Raw genomic sequence first — 27,095 nt, 5'->3', positions numbered from 1 at the left:
TGGAGAACTAAAATTGGAAGGCTATACCGACTCTAGCTTCCAAAGCGATATAGATGACTCGAAGTAAACCTCCGGATTCATATTCATGCTCAATGGTGGTGCTGTCTCTTGGAAGAGTTCCAAGCAAGACAGTACTGCGGATTCCACCACTGAGGCAGAATATATTGCTGCATCGGCTGCAGCAAAGGAGGCTGTTTGGATTAGGAATTTTGTCCAAGAGTTGGGCGTCATTCCTAATGGAGTTGCTCCTATTCCGGTGATGTGTGACAACACGGGAGCCATAGCTCAGGCGAAGGAGCCAAGGTCTCATCAGAAGTCCAAACATGTATTGAGAAAGTACCACATCCTCAGAGAGATCGTGGAAAGAGGAGATGTCACGATTGACAAAGTCGGCTCCGCAGATAATGTTGCTGATCCACTAACTAAGCCTTTACCAGGACCATCATTTGAGAAGCATCGCGAATCAATGGGTCTGAAGTATATGGGTAGTTGGCTCTAGTGCAAGTGGGAGATTGTTAGAGTAGGTGCACGTCGAGCCAAGTGTTGGCCGAGTGTTCACGATGAAACTCTATGTATAAACGATCTTTATTTTAATAATATTTGAATTTATTATATTGGCGCATCTTTATCTGTTTACCCATGCTAGTTGCATAGACAAAGTCCTTGAATATACAAATAGTAGAAAGAATATGAGATGCTCATATGATGAGTATCATGAAACTCATATTTGTAATACTGTATATTCTAAACGGTTCCTAGTCGATTCAGCCGCCACTAAGAAGGATATAGGCCGCTCGAGTTAGAGACTAGTATCTGCGATGTGAGTACCATGTTTCATTGGTAGGGGACATTGTGATGTCCGAGCATGCAGATAGGTGCTCCTGGTAGAGTGCACTGAACAACCCTCTATAAAGGACTTTCCAAGTGGTTCTCACTTATCGAGTGGAAACGTCCTAGTTTATGGTTGTACACCATTAGTCCTTATGACCCGGGACAACATTGAGACTCTATGTGCTAGCGTTTCACTTTGACTTGTTTGCCGACTCTTATGGGGTCATCAGGTGGCAAGGTTGGGTGTTACAGCGAAACATATAGGAGTCGATGCATTGTAGTCGGGGATTCACCGCTTACCTACGGGTATGGATATTCTATGTGTTTTCATGTGCGTGTAGTTTGAAATCTCTGATCAGAGTATGGTTGTAATTATTAAAGGGGTTTCATAGATTACACCATCGATGCAACTACGACATGACACATAGTATCGATTCATTGACAATTCTCGATAAACCAATAGTTGTCGAATCGATCGGGATATATGAGTTGAAGGGAACGTACTGTACGCTAACCATAATTGAATGGTTCTTGCAGGCACTATCATGTGATACCTAGGGAATCACGTAAGCGATGCTGCTAGGCGTTTAACGTGATTGGTTGGGTACTATCAGACTTGAGTTCTGACGTTCTTATTATCAAGGAGTTGATAAGTAAGAATGGAGCAATTGGGGTATGCTCGAATAAGGACATGTTTAGTCCGAATCACATGGAGATGTGAACCCACGGCTAGTTGTATCAATGAACCATTGAGGGCCACACAAGTACTAGCTTTGTAAATCCCGATGAGAAGTAAAATAGTTCAATGTGTTGAACGGCTTATAAATGTGTTTATAAGCGTAAAGAAAAATTAGAAGTGTGACTTCTATGAGAGAAATATAAATTTTAATTTATGAAGGTGTTCCTAAATTAAAATTTGGCCGAGTGACTAATGTTTTTGAAAATTGTGATTTTCACAAACATTATTATGGACTAAATTAAATTAATTCAAGTGTTGAATTAATTAAACACTAGTGGGCCTAGTAGAGTCCAAATAATTGAATTAATTCAAGTGTTGGATTAATTAAATAACATTGGGCCTTGTAGAGCCCAATTGGAAATAATTATTTAACTAGTGGGCTTGAGTAAAATCAAGTAAAGTCTAATTGGGCTCAAAATGTTCGAGACAATTAAAAGTCCATGGGCCTTGTAAAAGTTACAAGCCCACATGCAAAGCATGCTAGGGTTTGCATGCTTGGGAGGTGAAGGGTTATAGAATACTTTTGATTAAAAAATTGCATGGCATGCAAGACCACTTTTCCCACAACCAAGTCTAGACTTCACTCTCCCATTCACTCTACCTCTTGGCCGAAAATTTTAAAAAATTCTCTCAAAAATATTTTCTCTTTTGTGTTCTTCAATTTGTTGAAAAACACTATCTTCTCTTTGAAGAATCTTCTTGTTTTACTAGTGCAAAACAAGAAGGGATTTACCTTGCAAGTGGTGGGCCTAATTCTTGAAGGAAAGGAGGTGTGCTTGTAGATATTCATCCACTCAAGAGCTAAAGTGTTTACACTTTAGTTGGTGCCATTCATCAACCTTAAGAGGTAGATAGGTAATATATTTCTAACACCCTATGTATGACTTGTATGGTGTTTTATGTATTTTATGCTACACAACTTGTGGGGGCCGAAATTTTCTTTAAAAATTTAATTTCCGTTGCGCTTTCGGTCTCCCTAAATCGATCTCAACAGAAATGGCACTCGATATGCTAATGCTCCCACTCTTTCGAGTATCTCGAATGGTCCGATAAATCTCAAACCGAGTTTGTCTTTCTTTCCAAATCCAATGACACCCTTCATAGGTGCTATTTTTGTAAATCCGATAAATCTCGAACCGAGCAGTCTTCATTCTATCTCGGATCTTGGCAACCATTTCTGCAGTGTGATGAATTATCTCGGGTCCCATCGTAGCCCTTTCTCCTACCTCGTCCCAATGAATATGCGATCTACATTTCCTTCCGTATAGTGCCTCGTATGGCGCAATTCATATAGATGACTGATGACTATTGTTGTAAGTAAACTCCACTTGAGGTAGCTTCGATTCCCAACACCCTTGGAAATCGATCACGCATGCTCGAAGAAGATCCTCTAAAATCTGTATGACTCTCTCAGACTGACCGTTCGTCTGAGGATGAAATGCGGTGCTGAATAGTAGTTTGGTTCCCAAGGTCACATGCAAACTCTTCCAGAATGACGAAGTGAATCGTGTATCTCTGTCTGACACTATAGAGACTGGAATTCCATGCAGTCTGACTATCTCTCGGATATATAGCTTTACATACTGTGTCATAGAAAAAGTCGTCTTTACTGGTAGGAAATGTTACAACTTAGTAAGACAATCCACTATTACCCAAATGGCGTTGATTCTTTTTACCATATTTGGCAAACCTAGCTACCACGAAGTCCATATTGATGTTCTCCCACTTCCACTCAGGAATGGGAAATGGTCGGAGCATTTCTGCTGGTCTTTGATGTTCGGCCTTCACTTGTTGACACTTAAAGCATTCAGATACGAAGTGTATAGTATCTCATTTCATTCTCGGCCACCGAGATAAAAGTTGCAAGTCCTTATACATTTTTGTACTTTCGAGATGTATATAATAAGGGGTACTGTAGGCTTCGGTCATAATGTCAACTCTAAGTGAATCTCCACTAGGAACCCATAGTCGCCCTCGATATTTGACAATGCCATCTTCGACTGAATATAACATGCTGCCTTTCACTTCATCTTGTTGTCTCTATTTCTGCAGTTGCTCATCATTAGAACGTTTGACTCGAATTCTATCTCGTAGAGTGGGCTATACTGTTAGAGCACTGAGATTAGGGGCTTTCCCCTAGCATAAACTTCAAGATCAAACATCTGAATTTATGTTTGAAGAGGTCTCTGAACCGATAATTGGGCCAAGACTGGCCATTTTCTACTCAAAGCGTCCACAACTACATTAGTTTTGCCAGGATGATAGTTAATGTCACAGTCATAGTCCTTTACAAATTCTAGCCATCTTCTTTGTCTCATGTTCGTCTCCTTTTGAGTGAAGAAATACTTGAGGATTTTATGGTCCGTTTAAATTTTGCATTTTTCACGTATAAGTAGTGCCTCCAAATTTTAAGCGCAAAAATGACTGCTGCTAGTTCAAGGTCATGCGTAGGATAATTTTTGTCGTGGGTTTTTAACTGTTTAGACGCATACGCTATGACTAGATCATGTTGCATGAGAACTACGCCTAATCCTAGTTTCGAAGCGTCCTTACAACACATATTCCCCTTGTTCTATCGGCATAGCTAGAATTAGTGCGGTAGTGAGTGCTTGCTTCAATTGATCAAAACTGTTCTGACACTCCGTTCTCATACAAATTTCACATTTTTCTTCGTTAAAGATGTCAAAGGTACTGCAATGGTCGAAAAAACCTTGATGACTTGCGATAGTAGCCAGCTAAACCCAAGAAAGCACGGATTTTTGTTGCACTTTTAGGCACTGGAAACTCTTTAACTGACTCGACCTTAGATGGGTCGACTTCTATTCCATCTCTCGAAACGATGTGGCCTAAGAATACCACCTTTTCTAGCCAAAACTCACACTTGCTGAACTTTGCATATAATTTTCGCTCTCGTAATACTTGAAAGGTCGTCTTCAAGTGCTTATCGTGCTCCTCTCGGCTATTGGAATAGATAAAAATATCATCGATGAAGACAATAATAAACTGATCGAGGTACAGATGAAATACGCGATTCATGATATCCATGAAGATCGCTGGAGCACTAGTCAGTCCAAAAGGTATCACTAAAAACTCATAAAGCCCATAACGCGTTCCGAAAGATGTCTAATGCACATCTGCCTCCTTTACTCTCAATTGGTGGTATCCGAACCAAATATCTAATTTTGAAAATACCAAAGCTCGTTGCAGTTGATCAAACAAATCCTCGATTCGAGGTAATGAACACTTATTATTCATCAAATCCTCGATTCGGGGTAATGAACACTTATTATTCATTTTCAATCTATTCAGCTCCCTACAATCGTACACAGTCTCATGATCCTATCCTTTTTCTTCACAAACAGCACTGGCGTGCCCTATGGAGAGAAACTATGGCGAATAAATCCCTTGTCTAACAGCTCTTGAATTTGATCTTTTGACTCTTTCATCTCAATAGGTGCTAGGCGATATGTTGTCTTAGATATGTGCATCAAATCAATAGCAAATTATACCTCGCTCTTGGGTGGGATGCTAGAAACATCGTCAGGGAACACGTCGAAAAGTCCTTGACAACTTCCACATCCTCAATCGATCAACTTTCAGTGACGGGTATAAATATGATACTAGCAAGAAAACCTTGACATGCTCATCGGATAAGCTTCTTCCTACGAATGGATGAAATAAATATGCGCCATTTGATTGTTCTGCGCTGCATCAAATATGTATACTTTCCCATTGGGCAGTCTAATAAATACTGACCCCTGCTGGAAATCGATAGTAGTCCCGTTTAGTGTGAGCCAATCTATGAAAAAATAATGTCGAACTCGGGCATTGGCAGTACAATAAGGTTTGATCGAACGACATTCTTATGTAATTTTAGTTCTGCATCCTTTACCATACTTGTAGAGATCATATAGTCGCCCGAAGGCATTGTAACTCTGAATCCCACCTCTACGTCCAGTGGTAAGATTCCCAATCGTTTAGTTAAGGATTCAGATACGAAAGAATGCGTAGCTCTCGAATCTAGCAAAGCATAAGTAGCTACGCCCGCTCTGCATGTGATAATGTTTGCATTATATTCAAACTAGGCCATAAAATTCAGAAATTCATATAATCAAGGCCCTTCTAGTTTCCCATATTAGCAAATTAGCCCTTTGAATTTTCGAAAATTTCCAAATGATTCTTTAAAATTTTCGATAATTTGCAATTTAGTCCAAATGTTCTAGAATTTTTCAATTTCAGCCCATGTTTTTGCCATTCGACCCCTCAATATTTCAAATTCATGCAATAAGACCCAAGAATTTTTGAATTATGCCAAGTTTTCCCCAAAAAATTTTGAAAATAACAAATTTGTAGGACCGAGCACTTTCCGCTTTACCAAAAGTTATAGCTGGTGGTAATAGCGCAATTCAAATCTTTGAAACCGCTCAGCAGCTCTAGCACCATGGCTCGATCGCTCTACCAAGCAAGGATGATTATTGCATCCAAAAATCTCCCTCTCAATAATTGCACTCCTTGCAATAAATGGAAATCGAACTCGTGACCTTGGCTCTGATACCGATTATAAGACCGAGCGCTTGCCACTTTACTAAAAGCTATACATGGTGGTTATGGTGCAACTTAAATCTTTTAAACCGCTCAGCAGCTCAAGGATCACAGTTCGATCGCTATACCAAGCAGGGACAATTATTACACCCAACAAAATTAGTCCCTTAAATTTTCAATCTTATACAATTTGTTCCCCATAGCTAATATTTGCAAAAATTCAATTTCTTAAACCTTAGACTTTGAATCATGCAATTCTAAATCATCAAGTTCAATGTACCTCAATTGAATTATAGCATTCATGCTTATTATCTCAAGTAATAAGGCAATATAAAACTCTTAAATAGTGGGAGTTCCTGTAATAAGTCTAGTGTCTGGCTCCGCTTGCTCATCATGCATCACATAAGCCCTTCGAGTCGCGGGCTGCTATGCTTTGGGCAATCAGCAACCTTATGCCCCATTCCTATGTACCTAAAACACTCGTAGGTGCCCCACATGAGCTTTCCGTAGTGATGACGATTTCACTCCTTGCAGTGTGGACTCTTATCAGTCTTCGAGACGGCTTCTTTCTGTGGATGCTCCTGTGGTTTATGCTGTCCTAGCCGCTTTGGTTGTCCCATAAACGGCTTATTGTTCTGCTGACTTGATTGCTGAGCACGGTTCCTCTTGCGCTGAATCTCCTAGTTGATGTCCTTCAGTGACTGCTCAGCTCGAAAGACTTTAGCAACAGTCGCAGTATAGTTAATAGGGCCAGTCAGCATCACATCCCGACGGATCATTGGCCTCAAACCATCTAAGAAATGTCGTAACTTCTGTTGGAAACTTAATTCCGGTGTTTTGACAAAAGATGAACCAATTGAACTAAGCAACTGAACTGATCGTCAACTGAACACGTCATCAGCTAAACTCAATTAACTGATAGATACAACTGAAGTTCATTCTCGCCAACTGATTTTTTACCAGCTGATCTCTCAGCTGTACACGTCATCAGTTGAAAGCGACAACCGACAAATAGTACAACTACCTGCAACTGGTAGTGGAACGCCGCATTTCAGAAAAGCAGTGTACGACTGTCAGAGTATATCGATGTGGCAATCAACGGTTAGATTATTCAAATATCATTTAATGTTACCGTTGAGAGAGAAGCCTATAAATAATCGAAGATAGCAGCCGAAGAAACAACAACTGATTTTAGCTATCTCATTCTACTTGCTGTTACGCTGCTAAAATATCTACTCATACTCAGAAGCCAAAAGCTCTCGCTTACTAGTTTTATCAGTAGCATCCGAGGCTACATTCTCGAGCTTAAATAGCACTTTGTAATCTTTGATAGATTTTCTAAGTTGTGCTAACATCAGTTACCATCTGTAAAAGTGTTATATACTAAGAGTTTCAGTTGTGGCAAAGTGATAAGTCCAAACTGAAGTGGGTTAGTGCAGTATCTTGTATTTGATCAAAGTCTTTTAGTGGATATCCTATCTTCGTGATAGAAGGGGTGACGTAGGAGTTATTCAAGTCTCCGAACATCCAGAAACATATTGTGTTATCTTTACTTTAGTTGTTACTTTTCTGTTAGATACTCTATCTTTCAGTCAGTTCATTTTTCGCAACTGTTTTGTTCAGTTTAACTGATTGTCATTGACCGACGGGATATTTAGTTTCAGTTTGTAACATAAATGAACTCATATTGTCGAAGAATACTTAAATTCGAGAAGTGTTTGTTCAACCACCCCTTCTAAACACTCTTTATTAGTTTAACCGATCCTTTCAAGTGGTATCAGAGCGGTTATATCTCGTCTCAGAATATCTATACTCAAATTGTTCATTATGTCTTCATTCAACAAGATTCCTATGTTCTCTAGAGAAGACTTCGATGATTGGAAGATCAGGATGCAGGCTCACCTAGCTGCACAAGATGATGATATGTGGTACGTTAGAACTGACGGACCCATGAAGATTTTGAAAGCAAACACAGCTGTTGCCATTACTGATGGGGCACCTCATCGTATAGAAAAGCCCAGAGAAGAATGGACCACACAGGATAAAAAAAAAGCCAACTTGGATAATGTGGCAAAGGATATACTATACAAGACGCTGGATAAAGTAACTTTCAGCAAAATCAAAATGTGCAAGACATCCAAAGAGATTTGGGAGAAGCTGATCCAGCTCTGCGAAGGGAACGAACAAACCAAAGAAAACAAACTTTCTGTTGCTGTTCAGAAGTTTGATAATATCAAAATGAGAGTTGGTGAAACGATGCATGATTATGATGAAAGAACCAGCTGCATCATCAATGAACTAAATGCACTTGGAAAAGTGTACTCAAACAAAGAAGTTGCATTGAAGATAATCAGAGGTCTTCCCAAGGAGTGGGATGTGAAGACCATGGCAATGAGGGAATCCAAGAATCTGAACAAAGTTTAGCTTCATGATCTATTTGCTGATTTGAAAGCCTACGAGTTTGAGTTGCAAAATCGAGAAGGAGAATCTTCTACTCCAGCAGTCACAACTGCCTTAGCTGCTGTTAGAACGGAACCAACTGGTTCAGTTGAAAAAGCTGCTGATCAACTAAGCAATGATGCCATGTCATTGTTCATCAAAAAGTTTGGAAGATTTCTGAGGAAAAATCAAGGAAACTTTCAAAATAGATATCAAAGAAGCAATTCCAAGGAAGAATCAAACGCTTGCTACAACTGTGGCAAACCAGGTCACTTCATTGCTGACTGTACCAAACCAAAGAAAGACAGTCAGGGCTCAACTGAAAGAAGAAAGAAACCATATGAGCACAAAAAGAGATCCAAAGATGACAAGAAGTTCTCCAGGAAGAAGCATGAAGTGCTCTTGGCTGAAGAGAGCAAATCAAAGTGGGCAGACACTGACAGCGAGGAGTCAGAACCAGAAACTTCATGCAGTTCTAGTGACAATGAAGAAGAAGTGAAATGTCTGATGGCTGATGATACAGAACTGGAGTCCAGCAGCCAACAGGTATTTGACTTTAGCTCAACTGATTTTACGAGAGAAGAACTTATTTCAACATTGCATGATATGGTTAGTGAGTATCAAAAGCTTGCCTTATCATTTGAAAAGGCCAGAGCAAAGCAAACTGATCCTATAGACAATAAGACTACAACTGATGAATCAGTTGACATGTTGAGTCTAAAAAAGGAGATTGCTGAATTCAATACTGAAAGAAGCAAGGATCAGTTAATGATTCAAAAGTTGATGCTTGAAAATTCAAAGCAAACTGAGCTTATTCAGGCTTGGAACAAATCATCTGTTGCATTGACTGATATACAGAACTCACAAAAATCAGTTACTGATAAAACTGGTTTAGGGTTCAGTAACCAAGTTGAAATGTCTCCCAAGGTTACTCGACCAAAACTGAATATGGATAAAGGGAAATACATTCACTTTGTCAAATCAGTTATGGTACAAGAACAAGCTGAGCCAAGTAAACTGATTGAACAGCCAACTCAAAGTATGAACAAGGGCAAAAGATGTGGTATTGGTTATAGCCCAAAAGTTGCGACTGACTCACGAAGTCAGCCACCGAAAATTTTCAGCAAAAATTACTCAAATGGCTACTCAAATTACTATAACAGGAAGCCAGTTCAGAAGAGATATTGGCTGAACAATCAGTTGAAAAAGGGCAAATCACATGTTTTATCTCCTGCACACCATACACCAAGCACACACAGACCGGGAAAGACCATCTGGAATACAGCAACTGGACGGTCAGTTAGACTGATCCAAGTCTGGATTCCCAAAGGACTAATCAACTTTGGACCCAAATAAAAAAAGGGTACCAGAATCTTATCTTGTGTGTGATTGCAGGTAACAGGTACAAGCATTGAATCTATATCGTACTTGGATAGTGGATGTTCACACCACATGACAGGAGATTCAAATTTATTATCTCAACTTGTTAAGTACACTGGACCAAACATCAGTTTTGGAGATAATTCTAAAGGTAAAACTGTGGGTAAGGGTAAGCTTATCCATGGTAACTTCACCATTAATGACATATTATTAGTTGAGAATCTCAAGTATAATCTGATCAGCATCAGTCAATTATGAGATAATAGATTCTCAGTTCAGTTTGACAAACATTCTTGTTCAGTCAAAAGCTCAACTGAAGAGATCATCCTAACTGGAAATAAAGGTGTGGAAACACTTATAAAGTCAGCTGGAATGATCAACCTTATGCACCAGTATGTTTTGTTGCTTCAAAATCCTCTAAAAACTGGTTGTGGCATAAGAGATTAAACCACCTGAACTTCAAGTCTATTGCATATTTGAGTAACCACGATCTTGTTACTGGATTGCCCAAAATGGATTTTATCAAAGACAAAATTTGGTCAGCATGTCAGTTTGGTAAACAAATCAAATCTTCTTTTAAGAACAAGGGTCGTAAGTCTTTTTCCCAATGCTTAGAGCTGTTACATATGGATCTATTTGGTCCAATACCAGTCATGAGCTTAGGGGGAATGAAATACACCTTGGTAGTTGTAGATGATTTTTCAAGATTCACTTGGGTTATATTTCTCAAATCCAAAGACCAAACTGCTGCTCAACTGATTAAGCTTTTCAAAAGATTATTAAATGAAAAATCAGTTGGAATTGACAGAATCAGATCCGATCGAGGAACTGAATTTATCAATCAAATTCTTTCAAATTATTTAGAGAATACCGGAATCAAGCATGAGCTTTCAGCAGCTAGAACTCCTCAGCAAAATAGTGTAGCTGAAAGGAGAAATCGGACCCTCAAAGAGGCTGCTAGAACAATGCTTGTTGATTCTTGTATTCCCAAAGGTTTTGGGCAGAGGCAGTGAACACTGCGTGTTACACTCAAAATAGATAAATGATTAATAAGAATCATATGAAAACACCTTATGAGATCTGGCATGGAAGAAAAAGTGTGGTTTCCTACTTCAAAATATTCGGCTGCAGATGTTTTATACTTGTCAATGATAAAACTCATTTAAAAGCCTTTGATGCTAAATCTGCAGAAGGAATATTTCTTGGTTACTCTTCAGTGAGTAAAGCTTATAGAGTCTTCAACAAAAATACTTTAAATTTTGAGGAATCTATCCATGTTGTTTTTGATGAAACTGCACTAACTAATAAGCCAACTGATCAAGTTGAGCTAGCTGATAGATTTACAGATATAAGATTGGATGATGATGATGAAGAAGACATCCATATCAATCAAAGCAACCTCCAAACACCTGAACCAGAAGTATTAGATCAACAAGAAGAACCAGAAGCTGTTCCTAATGATCAGTTAATAGAGCAACCAAATGACATTCAGTTACCAACTGAAACTGAAAACGTTCAGTTGCCCACAGAAGTAGTTGCTGATTCAGAAGCAATAAATGCTGAACTCAGATGGAAGAAATCACATCCTCCAGAGTTGGTAATAGGTAAACCATCTGATCCAGTAAGAACAAGAAATCAGATGCTCAATCTATTTATTCATTCAGCTTTCGTATCACAACTAGACCCCAAGAAGACTGATGAAGCTCTTGCTGATCCAAACTGGATAAATGCAATGCAAGAGGAGCTAAATCAGTTTATCCATAACAATGTCTGGAACTTAGTTCCACGACCAATTTCAAAAACTGTTATAGGTACAAAATGGGTGTACAGGAACAAACTGAACGAAGATGGTTCAGCTGTGCATAACATAGCAAGGCTAGTAGCACAAGGATATAGGCAGGAAAAAGGAATTGATTACGATGAAACATATGCACCAGTTGCAAGAATGGAGGCAATCAGGATATTCCTTGCCTATGCTTCATTCAAAAACTTCAAAGCCTATCAAATGGATGTAAAGAGTGCATTTCTGAATGGCCAGTTGCAGGAAGAAGTCTATGTTGAACAACCTCCAGGTTTTGTCAATCATCACCTTCCTGATCATGTCTATAACTTGAAATTGAAAGATATTCTACTAAAAAATGTCCAACACTAACAACAACAAACAAACAAAAACAAGATACTCTAAATTCGGCACAATTATGGTATGCTCGATTAGGACATATTTCCCTAAATTTGATGAACAAGCTAGTGGGAGTAGCCATGTTTGATATGTTTGATATTATTTATCTCACGACTTGTGAATCCTGTCTAAAAGGAAAGATGACCAAAATTCCCTTTAAGGGCCACGTGGAGCGAGCCAAAGGATTATTTGATTTTATCCATGCCGATGTGTGCGGTCCGTATAGCATCACCACTAAGCATGGACATGCCAACTTCATTACCTTTACCGATGATTTTTTGAGATATGGGTATGTGTATTAGATGAAACACAAATCTGAAGCCTTTGAAAGGTTCGAAGAATTCAGAAGTGAAGTAGAGAAAAAGTTGGGGCGAAGCATCAAGTCACTTCGATCGGATCGAGGTGGTGAATATTTGAGTGTTGAGTTCCAAGAGTATCTTAGGGAGAATGTGATTCTCTCGCAGTGGATCCGCCAGCTACACCGCAGTTGAATTGTGTTTCGGAGCGTCGTAACCGGACTTTGATGGACATGGTTCGGTCTATGATGGGGTTCAAGGAGTTGCCGCCATCCTGTTGGGGATATGCGCCTGTGACAGCGGCACTGTTGTTGAACAATATCCATTCATAAGCAATTGATAAGACACCATATGAGATATGGATGGGTAAGCCTCCCAAATATTCTTATCTTAGAATATGGGGATGCCCTGCTTATATGAAGCAGACAGTGGGAGATAAATTGGATAGTCAATCTATTTTATGTTACTTTGTGGGATATCTAAGGAATTCAGTTAGATATTAATTCTATTATCTCCAAGAAACAAAGGTGTTTGTTTCTAGGAACGCAACCTTTTTGGAAAGAGAATTTTTATTAGATAGAAAATGGGAGATGATAGAACTCGAAGAGGTTCGAGAGACACCCACAATTGTATAACCCACACCTGAAGAGCCAAGAGAGGTATCACAAGCTCCTAGAAGATCCGAGAGAATCTCGAGACCACCTACGAGGTATGTTCTGCTTCTTGAAGACGACCATGATGAGCCTAATCATTGATGTGATCCAATAACCTTCAAGGAAACGTTATCTGATGCTGATTCATCCAAGTGGCTTGAGGCAATAGAATCTTAGATGAATTCCATACATTCGAACCAAGTGTGGAACCTTGTTGATCCATCTGAGGGAACTGTTCCCATATGATGTAAATGGATTTACAAGAGAAAACTTGGGGCGGATGAGAAGGTATTGACCTTCAAGGTGCGATTGGTAGCAAAAGACTATACTCAGAGACAATGAGTTGACTATGAGTAAACCTTTTTCTCCAGTTGCAATGTTCAAGTCTATAAAGATATTGCTAGCCATAGCTGCATGGTATGACTATGAGATATGGCAGATGGATGTCAAGACGGCCTTTCTTAATGCGGATATTAAGGAAGAGATTTACATGTCTCAACATGAAGGGTTTACATATATCGGAAGTGAGCATATGGTATGCAAACTTAAGAGATCTATTTATGGTCTAAAGGAAGCATCTAGGAGTTGAAACCTCAGATTCGATGGTACAATCAAAGAGTTTGGTTTTACTAAGAATTCTGAGGAACCATGTGTGTATAAGAAAGTCAGTGGGAGTGCTGTGACAATCCTGGTGCTTTATGTTGATCACATTCCACTCATTGGTAATGATGTAGGGAAGTTGCAATCAACTAAAATATAGCTAGCGAGTAAGTTCTCGATGCAGGACTTGGGTGAAACATATTTTGTATTGGGAATACAGATCTATAAAGATAGATCAAGAAGATTGATTTGTCTCACGCATTCCACATACATTGATACCATCGTTAAGCGGTTCTCGATTGATAAGTACAATAGAGAGCATCTACCAATGTGTCATGGCGTGCCCTATCCAAGTCTATGTTTCCCAAGACTGATACAGAGATAGCGGCGATGACAAGCATTCCGTATGCATCTGAAATTGGTAACGTCATGTATGGGACGATATCTACACATCTTGACGTGCCTTTGGCAGTAAGTGTAGTGAGTAGATATCAATCGGACCCTGGTCTTCCACACTAGAAAGCTGTGAAAGACATCCTCAAGTATTTGAGAAGGACCAACAAGTAGTTCTTGGTCTATGGGGGTGGAGAACTGAAATTGGAAAGTTAAATCGACTCTAGCTTCCAAAGCGATATCGATGACTCAAAGTCAACCTCTGGGTTCATATTCATGCTCAATGGTGCTACTGTCTGTTTGAAGAGTTCCAAGCAAGACATTACAACAGATTCCACCACTGAGGCAAAATACATTGCTGCATCAGCTGCAGCAAAGGAGGCTTTTTGGTTAATGAATTTCGTCCAAGAGTTGGGAGTCATTCATAATGGAGTTGCTCCAGTCTCGGTGTTTTGTGACAACACAGGAACCATTGCTCAGATGAAGGAGCCAAGGTCTCATCAGAAATCCAAACCTGTATTGAGAAAGTACCACTAACTAAGCCTTTACCTGGATCATTATTCGAGAAGCATCGCGAATTGATGAGTTTGAAGCATATGGGTAGTTGGCTCTAGTGCAAGTGGGAGATTATTAGAGCAGGTGCCCGTTGGCCCAAGTTTTGGCCTAGGGTTCATGTTTAAACTCTATGTATAAACAATCTTTATTTTAATAATATTCGAAATTATTGCTTTGGCACATCTTTATCTGTATATCCATGCTAGTTACATAGATAAAGTCCTTGAATATACAAATAGTAGAAAGAATATTATATTCTCATATGATGAGTATCATAAAACTCATATTTGGAATACACTATATTCTAAACAGTTCCTAGTCGATTCAGCCGCCGTTAAGAAGGATAAAGGCCGCTCGAGTTTGAGACTAGTATCTACGATGTGAGTACCATGTTTCATTGGTAGTGGATATGGTGATGTCTGAGCATGCATATATATAGATGCTTCTTGTATAGTGCACTGAACAACCCTCCATAAAGGACTTTCCAAGTGGTTCTCACTTATCGAGTGAAAACGACCTAGTTTATGGTTGTACACCATTAGTCCTTATGAGCCGGGATAACATTACTACTCTATATGCTAGTATTGCACTTTGACTTGTTTATCGACTCTTATGGGGTCATCAGGTGGCAATGTTGGGTGTTTTGTCGAAACATATAGGAGTTGTTGCATTTTAGTTGGGGATTCACCGCTTACCTTCGGGTATGAATATCCTATGTGATATCATGTGTATGTAGTTTGAAATATCTGATCAAAGTGTTGGTGGTAATTAAGAAAGGGGTTTCTTATATTACACCATTGATGCAACTACGACATGTCACATAGTATCGATTCTTTGAATAGTCTCGATATACCTATTGTTGTCGAATCAGTGGGGATATATGAGATGAAGGGACCGTACAGTACGTTAACCATAATGGAATGGTTCTTACAGGCACTATCATTTGATACCTAGGAAATCATGTAAGCGATTCTGCTAGGCGTTTAACATGATTAGTTGGGTACTTTCAAACTTGAGTTCTGACGTTCTTATTATCAAGGAGTTGATAAATAAGAATGAAGCAATTGGTGTATGCTCATATAAGGACATTTTTAGTCCCGAATCACATAGAGATGTGAACCCACTGCTAGTTGTATCATTGAACATTGAGGGTCACATAAGTGCTAACTTTCTATATCACATTGAGAAGAAAAATAGTTCGATGTGTTGAAAGGATTATAAAGGAATTTATAAGCGCAAAGAAAAATAGAAGTATGACTTCTATAAGAGGATTATGGGGAATGTAACTTTTTAATTTATGGAAGTGTTCCTAAATTAAAAGATGGCTCAAATAAATAATGTATTTGAAAATCGTGATTTTCATAAACATTATTATGGACTATATTAAATTAATTCAAGTATTGAATTAATTAAACACTAGTAGACCTAATAGAGTCCAAATAATTAAATTAATTCAAGTGTTGAATTAATTAAATAACATTGGGTCTTGTAAAGCCCAATTAGAAATATTTATTCAGCTAGTGGGCCTGAGTACATTCAAGCAAAGTTTAATTGGTCTCAAATGTGTTTTGAGATATTTAAATAAAAGTCCATGGGTTTTGTAATTGTTACAAACCCAAATAAAATTGCATGCTTGGGAGGTGAAGGGTTGGAGGAAACTTTTTCAATAAACTAGGCATGACATGCACATGTAACTTTTTACTTTTTCTTACACCAAGAAAAGTCAACCTTCTCTCCTCCAAGCAACCATATGGCCGAAACTTGCTCTCACTTTTTCTCCAATTTTGCTTCTTCAATTGTTGATGAAAGCATACTCTTCTCAAAGAAAAATCCTCTAATTTTTCTAATGCAAAATTAGAGGGGATCTTCCTTGATAGTGGGGGACCTAATTTGAAGGAATTTGAGCAAGGAGTGCTCTTGGATAGCTTGTAGATTGTCTACCATCAAGAGCTAAGTTGTTTACAACTTAGTTGGAGCCAAAACATCAATCTTTGTGATTGATAGGTAAGAATTACTAAACACACTATGTATGACATTTTTGTTATTTGCTACACAACATCTATGGGGTGCTCGGTTTTCTTCATGAAAGTAAAATATTTTGAACTTCCGTTGCACTTTCGTGCACCGTAACCAATCCCCTTTCAAAATAAGGTATTTCATACTATATACTATGTGATAAATGCAAGTTTTGCATTTAAATTACCTAATGAACTGGCATGAAAGTGTGCGAATATTGAGCGGATTTACATGTTTTGGCAGTTGTTTATGTCATTGCAGGAATCAATCATGAGTACGTAACTTGTGACCAACAAGGAATAAAGTAAATTTCGAAATGGAAGAATGAAGTGAACAAGAAATAAGAAGAAGCGTGAGTGAAAAGAAAAAAAAAATTGAATGAATAGTAGCGCGCATGAGAGGCGCAACACGGATTTTGACGGGATTTTCTTGGGCTTTCGCAACCATTCATGCACGGATATATATTTAAACCCTAACCATAGATTAAAGCCAGAGTCATGCATAAAAAATCTAGAGAACGGGAAACAGAGAGAGAACGAAGAACGAAGAAAAAGAGAACATGTACCGGGGATGGAGTCGCAACTCTTATTCGATTCTCCTTCTCTTCTTCTTACTTAATTTTAGTCTTTTAGTGATATTGAAAACATGAATTTATTTTGTCTTTTTCATTCATGAACTAATTTATTAAATATAGTGGTACGATTTCACTTGGTCTTCATTATATTAAATTATCATTGACATCTATATTTATAATTTCAACTCGTTTACTAACCTAGAATTCTCAACTATTCCTACTCTTTTTCCCAAGTGGTGCGTAGGAATCAATTATCTAAAATCGATTTCAATATCCCTATTACAAATCAAACAATAAATAATTTCAATAGCACAACAATTCTTTTAATGGATTCATTGGAGTTATAGGCTTTCCAAAATCTATCAAAACAACGATATATTTTCATACGGTCTTATTTAAAATTCCCTCTTCCGAGTGATATATTTTAAATAAATGCGATAATTCAATTACTGATCAAGTAATTGAAAGCAACAAAATCAAAAAAATATAAAATAAAAAAGAAGTAATTCGTATATATAAATAAATAATTCATAAATAAAGATTCGACCAAGCTACATTGTCATCTAGATTTAATAAATTAGTTCATGAATGTAAAAGTTCAAAATAAATTCATGTTCTTCAACATCAATAATAAACTAAAACTAAGTAAGAAGAAGGAAAGAAGAATCGAATCAGAGTTGTGACTTCGTCCCCGGTAGATACGTTCTTATTCGTCTTCGTTCTTCGCTCGCGCTCTCTTTTCCGTTCTCTAGATTTTTTATGCGTGACTCCAGCTCTCCTCTGTGACTAGGCTTTAAATATTTATCCATGCGTGAATGGTTGCGAAAGCCCAAGAAAAGCCCATCAGATTCTGGATTGCGCATCTCCTGCGCATGCACGGCTGCACAGGATTTCGAGCAACTGTACGAGTGCTTCTGATATCTCACAGCCACGCTGCATGAAACCCGTGCTACTATTCATTCATTTTTTTTCGCTCGCGCTACTTTTGATTTCTTGTTTACTTCATTTTCAGTTTCGAAATTTACTTTATTCCTTTTGGACAAAGTTATGCTTTCATGCTTGATTCCTTGAATAATATAAACAACTGCCAAAACACGTAAATCCGCTCGAAATTTTCCCACTTTCATGCCAGTTCCTTGGGTATTTTAAGTGAAAAACTCGCACTTATCAATCCTCTCAAAATTAAGTTTTGCTATCCCTGAGCAAATTGTAAAAATTACATTCAATGTTGTTCTAAGAAATTAATGAAACACAAGTGGTGGAAGAGAGTAATTATTATGGCCTCGAATATCACATGTATAAGGTTTTCAATTTCGATGCATGCACACATTACTTAGCAGTTCACTTGTGTGTGTGGATTGCCAATCACATCTACCCAAACAAACATAGTGATAGATTTAAGCTTCTATTTTACCTCATAGAAACATAGAATATTTAACCCAAGTTCAAACTATCATCAAAGGAAATAATTTTCTAAGCACACATATCACCAGGACTTTTGGTTAAAATTTGGTTCAAATGATATTAAAGAGAATCATATTCTAATGTAACGTGATGTCATGAGATGTGTATGTGTAAATGGTCAGATTCCATACTCGTTGTAAGTGCTTTTGAAGTGTCCATAGACTTAACTTTAACGAATCTTCTCCATTAGTATATTGGATACGCGTGACTCAGTTAAAAGGTCTTGTAAGCTTATATCGTTAGGATACGGCTCACGGATTTAATAAATGTATGGAAATCAAAGATAAGAGAAAACAAACAAATTATTATTATTTTTTGCAGCAGCTCTTTCCTCTTTCATATTCCACTTTTAATTTACTTTTTCATCATTTTTTTCATCTCCTATCTCTTTCTTTTCTCATGTTCACCACCTCCACACCATACATTCTTCTTTTCACTTCACAATTTTTTTTTGCTTTACTCCTCTTTCTCCCACGAATATTTATTTCCTTTTCCTTTTACAAGTGCTAAAAGGGTTCATTTCTCTCACATTCAAGCAGAAATTAGTGTATAGGCTTTGGATTTTATGTAGTTAACATAGGACAAAGAAAAATGTACGAACGGGGCTATTGCGTGATTTGGCACACACCATTCATTTTTTTTTTTTTAAATCGGCTCAACATGGGACACTAGAGATTATTATGATGTATTGGTAGGCTCGAAAGGCTCAGGTGATCCAAACTCACCTAAATCATCCTGAAGTCACACGTTATCCTTATTTCGCCTCGAAGAGTTTTAAACCAAGTTCTAGACTACTTCTCATTCAATAATCAACTTGTACAAATGAAAATGTGCATCAAAATAATGATATGACGGTTTTATAATAAATTCAGTTACACATCTCATTTTTGTTAGACTCATAGGGCTTCAAATGACATGTTGTACAATATAAACATGCCAAAAAAAAAACTCAATGAATGCCTAGATCACTTCTGTACTTGTAATTCATATCATATAAAAATCACAAAAAAGTCCCAAAATTTTGTCATCTATTCAGTAATACATATCATGCAATAAATTTTCTCTCCTTATCAGGTTTATCGATTATCACCGAAAAAGTGTATAAATGGTTGTGAACTTTTAAGAAATTGTACACTTGCACCATGACTCAACCATTTTGGTAAAAAAATATCGTCATCTGTCCACTAATTCTTCTTCCACACTTGGCCTACCAGACACTGAACAAATAATTTTTTTGACATAAATTAGACTAACTGATTGCAGGAATTTAAGTAGCATGAACTAAAATTAAAGTACCGTCAAACTTAAAACATGCATTTTCCTCAATGTATATAATAATTAAAAAATAAGACAATTCATACTTGTGGCGACGAGCGTCAGTAATCATCGTCATCATCATTTTCTTCCATGTGTTGGGGTGTTCAGTTCATCCCACAGACCTGCTCATTAAAAGATTATTTGTCTAAATGATGTGAAAACATGTGACTAAAAAAATTATAAATAAAATGAATAAGTAACTAAAATGAAAATGCAAAAAAATAAAATTTCGTGGGTTTCCTCCAACACAGCGCTTTTTTCAAGTCATCAGCATGACTCTCTTTCATGTTCAAGGTGGATCATGTGATCTCTTGGACGCCTTGATTGCCAGCCTTTGAGCTTCAACCTCGATGGACAACCTTCCTTTCTTCACGTCAATGATGGCTCCAACAGTAGCCAATAACTTAGCCCTAGTATGACATGACTATTCTGATTGTCCTCCATGTCAAGCGTGACGAGATATGCTGGAAGCCTCAGTTTATTGACTTGAACTTCAACATCTTCCACCAACCCAAAGGTACATTGACAGATTTATCTGTCAAATGCAAGATCAGATCACTGGGCTTCATCTTGCTTAGTCCAAGTTTGTCGAAAGAGAACTCGCCATTGCATTCACGCTCACCCCTGAATCACAAATAGCTTCTCCCACTTTGTCCCTCTATTGCACATGATACAACGAATTTCCCGAGGTCTTGCAGCTTTTGTGGAAGATTTCTTTGTATCTCCTCATTGCGTCATCTGGTAAGTGTCACTTCCTCCAGATCTGCAGGCTTAACATTAATGTGTAAGTACTTTAAATCTTCAAGACATTTTTTCTTTTGAAACTCAACATTCAGCTGCATAAATCTGTGGGGCTAGGGAAGTAAGAAAATATCAACGCATTGATCTAAATCGTATCCCTGACCTTTCTTACCTCGGATTCCTTTGCTTGGAGCTGTCTCATTATCTTCCCAACCTGCGACTCAAGGATTTTTTAGGAAGCGTCAACATTGCCCATGTACGTCTCTAGGTTTTCAAGCCTCGTCTCTGTCTGCTCCATCCTATTTGAAGACTCAATCACAAAAGTACTTAACAAATCCTCAAGAGATTGTTTTCCTTCTACCTTTTATGCATTGAACCCTAGAGGATTCAACATGTTTTTGTTGTTGGCATACAAAAACTTCTCATGGTTACGTAAGCTAGGATGGTATTGATTAGGAAAAGAGTTACATCGATAACCGTCATATCCATGATTATTGACGTAATGTATTATTTCCATGCTTGGCCCTTCTTCTGTAGCCACGACTCCTACTTCATATGTATATTGGCCTTTATCCATTTGGGTAGTCAGTGTAGAAACTTGCACAGTAAGTAAAGTGATAGGGTCCACTTTATACAATCTAGCCATCTTCATCACTCCCGATCTCTCACTGGGTCATTGGTAGCTGTTGATAGTCATCTGTTCAAGCAATGATTATATGATATTTATTGTTTGTTGGTATCCTCGTGCACAAGTAAAAGTAATGTTTCATCCTCAAGTGTAAGCTCCAATGGATTCATGGTGGAAGAATAACTCGTTGATATGGTGTTTTAATCATTAATGATACAATGACTAGATATGTTATTTTTTGTTTTAGATTTGCTTTGTTTAACCAAGAACTTGCTTTAGTTTTATTTGTAATATACTAAAAATATGTTTTAATTTTTAATGATTATAAACCAAGAAGTTGTTTTAATTTATTTGTAATGCACCAAGAAATTTTTTGAGAATCTCCATAAATTATATATAAAAAAAATTTATCCAGATATCTTCTCCCAACCCGATGTTATCCTGAACTTCAGGTCCCGACACTTGTCGATTATAGGATCGGGAGAACAAAATTTCCTAATTCTTATCGAAACGGGAATTGGGTATGAAGGTTATGGTAGGGGACCCGACCCAATCCCACCCATAGTAAATATGGTGTCTCCTAAAAGATCTCTATCCCATATCACTCCCAAACAAGTGGTCAAGTGGAGGTGTCAAATCGAGATGTGAAAAAAATTCTAGAAAAGACAGTGAGTGTGAGTCGAAAGGATTTGGCCATAAGGTTAGACGACACTCTTTGGGCTTATCGAACTGCATTCAAAACACCTATAGGAACCACACTGATGGATCGTGTGTGTTAGCGCTTTCGAAGGAATTTCACACATAACAGTTATCAATGAGCTTCGATAGCTCGTGTTCTAAGAATATTAACACCGATGAATTAAATCGAGTTTGATTTTAAACCAAGCGGAAGAAACTCAAAGTAATCCTTCGTAAAGAAAGCTGAAATGTTAGAAAATATTTTAACTTGTGTAAACTGACTAACAAAAATAACACATATTAGTTTTTGCAGTCTTTTATTTCAGTTATAGTAACAACTGAACACACGAACACTCTAACTGATCAAAGCAATTTTAAAACGATAGTTAATCAGTTAAATACACTAGATATGTTTATGGATGTTCGGAGACTTCAACTGCTCTTACGTCAGCCCTTCTATCTCCACGAATAGGATCCACTAGAAGACTTTGATTCATACAACTACTTGTACAAGCCCACTCAGCTAGGACTTATCCACTGCCTAAACTGAATTCCTAGCTACGACTTAAAACAACAACTTCCAGTCAACACTTCTTTAATATCTATGTGAGAAAGACTACATACACAAGTTTAACTTCTTTGTGCAAGACTGTTTTGGGTGGTTTTTAGAGTAAGTATGTGTGTGAGAACTGAATAAGAATGTTCCCACACACTGAGGGAAATTGGCTTCTAAACTAAGCTGATACGACTATGAATAATTCCCTGATGCAACGTCCATTATTGTCCTTTCACTAGATAATGCTTTGTACCTTCTCGCACAACTGGAATTCACTTGAAAGAGTTTATCTTCATCTATATTTGAAAGATTCTAACTGATGCTTCGAAATGGTCAGTTTGAACTGATCTTTCAGTTGGGCTGGTGAAATAAATTGATTCGTTAGTTGAACTCATTTCACACTCGTTCAGTTGGACTGATCAGCTGGGTTTCTTCATCAGTTGAACACTCTTTTGGCTGGCCAGGCTTTTGAGGTTTTTCTGCTGAATCACCTTTCAAATGGTCAATCAGCTATACTGCTCAAATGACGTAGCCAGTTAGACTGATTCATTTTTTGAGATCAGTTGGGTCTTCAGTTTTGCGATGTAAACATCTCGTGAGTGATCCTAGATGCTGCACAACTAAGGTAGATCATTAGTAATACAATTAACAATTTTTGTTATCATCAAAATCAAGATTGCGAACTTGAAAAGTTCCAACACACAACTTATAGGTTACTTTTTGGTAAGGCGTGTCATTTACCAATTGAGTTAGAGCATAAAGAATATCGGGGTATCAATGCACTAAACTTTGATTTTGCTTATGTAGGTGAAAGACAGTTACTGCAATTAGACCAGTTGCAAGAGTTTAAAGGACAAGCCTATGATCTGGTGTTGTCCTACAAAGAATGAACAAGAAGGATCATGATAAGCTCATCACACATAGGGAATTCAAATAAGGCGAAGCAGTTCTGTTGTACAACACCCAACTGAAGTTATTCCCTAGAAAGCTCAACTCAAGATGGTCAGGACCATTTGTCATTAGTAAGTGTATCCATCAAGAGCTATAACACTGAAAGACATAAAAGATGAGACCTTTACTCTCAATGCCCAAATGTTGAAGCATTATTTAGGTGGCGCAGTGTTTCAACAATGATGGATCGGTTCGAGCACTTTTGTGTGTGCTTCAAACACAATATTCTCAATAAGCTGCAATAGCTCGTGTTCTAAGAATGTAAACACCAATAAATTAGATCGAGTTTGGTTTTAAACCAAGTGAAAAATACTCGAAATAATCATTCGTTAAGAAAGCTAATCAGTTTTAAAGCTTTTAACTTGTGTAAACTGATTAACTGATAAAAGAGGGATTAGCTCTTGCATATATTAGTTCAGCTATGGTGACATCTGAACTGATAACAGCTCGAACCAATCAAATCAGTTTGAAAACGATAGTTAAACAGCTAAGCACACAAGATATGTTTATGGATGTTCGGAGACTTCAACTGATCCTACGTCACCCCTTCTACCTCATGGGGTAGGATACTCTGGGATACTTTGATTTATACAACACCTTGTACAATCCCACTCAGCTTAGGACTTACCCTACTGTCTAACTAAACTCCTAGTCTAGACTGAAGGCAACACCTTCCAGCCAACACTTGTTTAACGTCTGTGTGTCAAAGAATACATACACAAGTTTTACGTCTTTGTGCAGCACTCACTCAACTGATCTTTTAAGCTCTACTCTCTGATATATGTGGGTGATAGTGTGTGAGTATGTGAGAATTGAACAATTAATACACCATGAAGGTGTTCTCACACACTGAGGGAAAAGAGCTTCTATACTAAGATGATAACAAGTTTAAGTGTACCCTCACAACTGGGCTGATTTCTTCTTGTAAGCTGATAAGACTTTTAGCATGCCGTTCTTCTTCACACACTCTTTTTGTTTCTTAGTCTTCACTAATTTTCATCTTCTATTTATAGGCGCGAAGTTTGATCGTACAGTGAGACTCAATTATTATATCTATTGCATTTTGAATCCATTCCTCGACTTTTCGACAGCCATTCTGGAATGTTTTGGCTTTAAACACTGATGCAACGTCTATTATTTCCTTTTATTGGAAAATTGCTTTTGTAACTTTGTGCACAACTGGATTCCATTGAATAAGCTTGACTTGATCTTCAACTGATTGGTTCTAACTGATGCTCTCAACTGGTCATTTGAACTGAACTTCAGTTGGGCAGGTGAAATCAGTTGACTCGTCAGTTGAACTGATTTCACTCTTTAAGTTGAACTGGCCAGCTGGGCTTTTCATCAGTTGAACTCTTCATCAGCTGGCCAGGCTTCTGAAGGTTTTCTTATGAACCACCTATCAGCTAGACAATCAGTTGAATTGGTTTATGATTCATCAGTTGAATTGATTCAGTTCGATTAATCTGTTGGTACTTTCAGTTTGCGTCTCAATAGCTTCAATTTTGGCTCGATAACTGATCAATTCGAATCTTGATCAGTTCCAATATCTGCGCACTTAGGTAAAATCATTAGAAATAAAATAACAAGTTTTGTTAACATCAAAATCAAGATTGCGAACATGAAATGTTCAACAAACAAATTGGAATCACCTGGTTCAAGACAATCAATAACGAGTTGGGCATAAAATCGAGTTCTAGACTATAAATCGAGAACCAATTTTCTCTCTCTTCTTCATATTTCATTTAAGTTAGTTTACTCTATTTAAAACAAAAAAAAATTAGGTCAAGCAGGGACGGAGCCACCCCAAAGGCTGGGGTGGGCTACAGCCGTAGAACCCGAAAATCAGATTACGTATAAGCCATGCATAATTGTCATTATTTAAATTAAAAATGATTTTTTAAAAAAATATATGAAGTGTTAATTCATTTTTTTTAATTGCTAATTCATGATTATTTATTTTAAAAGTAGATGTTTAGTTTTATCTTTTCAAGATAAATACGCGAGTCCGGACCGGAGTTTGGAGATTTAATATAAGATTAATAATAAGAAAATATTCCAAAATGTGATTTAAGTCAAGGAATAATTTAATTTAAAGAAAAAGAATGTTTTAGGATTTATTACATTAATTAGAGCTAAGTTATTAAATAAGTTCTTTTGGATTCAATATTTAATTAAAGCTTAAATTAAAATGGGGTAAACAAATGGAGATGAATTAATATAGGTAAAATATATTCAAGAAATTAAACATATCATTTAAATATTTAAATTTGAAGTCATGTATGTCATGCAAGATTTTTAAAAAAAATTGTAAACTAAATTAATTGGTTAATGCATTACAATATATATAATGGTGGTTTAAAATCTTAAATAATTAAAATACAAATTTAAACCATAAAATACCATTCAAAATAAGTTGGAATTTGGTCAATACAATTCAAAGGTGTAGTAACTTTTCCTTTCAAAGTACCTATAATGAGACTTCATGGTGTATTCATTCCTTTGATCATCTTAATTCACTAATTAATAAATTCAAACACTATAATTCACATAATTTTTCCTCAAACCATTACCTTAGCAGATTAAAGTGCACGTTCAGTAGGAATAATAAGAGCAAAACTCATGGCAGCAAGGAAGGAGAATCATTTCAAACCCATTGAAATTCTTGACTTGTAACCCTCAACTTAATGTGTATTATAGCACCTTTAACACCTCCTATATCATTCACTTTCATCCCTTACATTTCCTACAACCATAAGCTTCGAAATATAGCAGAAACATAGCAGCTTAAGATCGAGAACAGCAGCTGTAACAAAGAAAAGAAACGAACTCTGTTCCGCCTCTCGTATTCGTCGTATTGATTTGTTTTTTGACAAAACAAATTCCAGGCATGTATATGTTGTTTCTTTTCTCTCCAATCAAGTCCTATAGATATTTTTAAATCCCCATATGTTCATAATTCACGGAGCAAAACATGAAATTTTACAGCAATCACAAAAAGGCATCACAGGTTTTCTCGGCTTTTTGATTGTGCCTCACGGTTGCTAAGTTTTTGGTTGATTTCAGGATGTTGTTCGGTTCCATGCACTCAAGGCTGTTTCTAGGCATAAGTTAGAATGTGTTAGGGTGTTTTTGGTACAATGGTTCAAGTCCATACACGCAATAACCAAGATATGACAGCAACATTTCCATGAGTACAGATTTTGTGTCACGTTTTCTGTCATTGGATGGTTTAAAGGGTGTGTTCGAATCTTGGCTGTCCTAGGGGCTGTAGCCATGGTTAGAACCCTCCCTTATCATGTTTGGGACATGAAAAAATCACCATTTCAAGGTTAGGTACACGGCTTCATCAGATTTTACATTTACATGGCATGTGTCACTCGGTTTTTAAAAATTCAAATTTCTGTATGAGTATAGTTTCGGTTTTTGGGTGTTGGATGGATTGTGGTTGGTTTGTAGCCCATAACCACAGTTCATACAACACTCCATCATGTCTAGATTGATCCATGCTCAATCAAATGTCCACTGGAATGACACAAGACAATAAAACTATTCAATACATT

Source organism: Primulina eburnea, chromosome 17, assembly GCF_022965805.1.
Source record: "Primulina eburnea isolate SZY01 chromosome 17, ASM2296580v1, whole genome shotgun sequence".
Taxonomy (NCBI): domain Eukaryota; kingdom Viridiplantae; phylum Streptophyta; class Magnoliopsida; order Lamiales; family Gesneriaceae; genus Primulina; species Primulina eburnea.
This window is presented reverse-complemented; position numbering follows the sequence as displayed.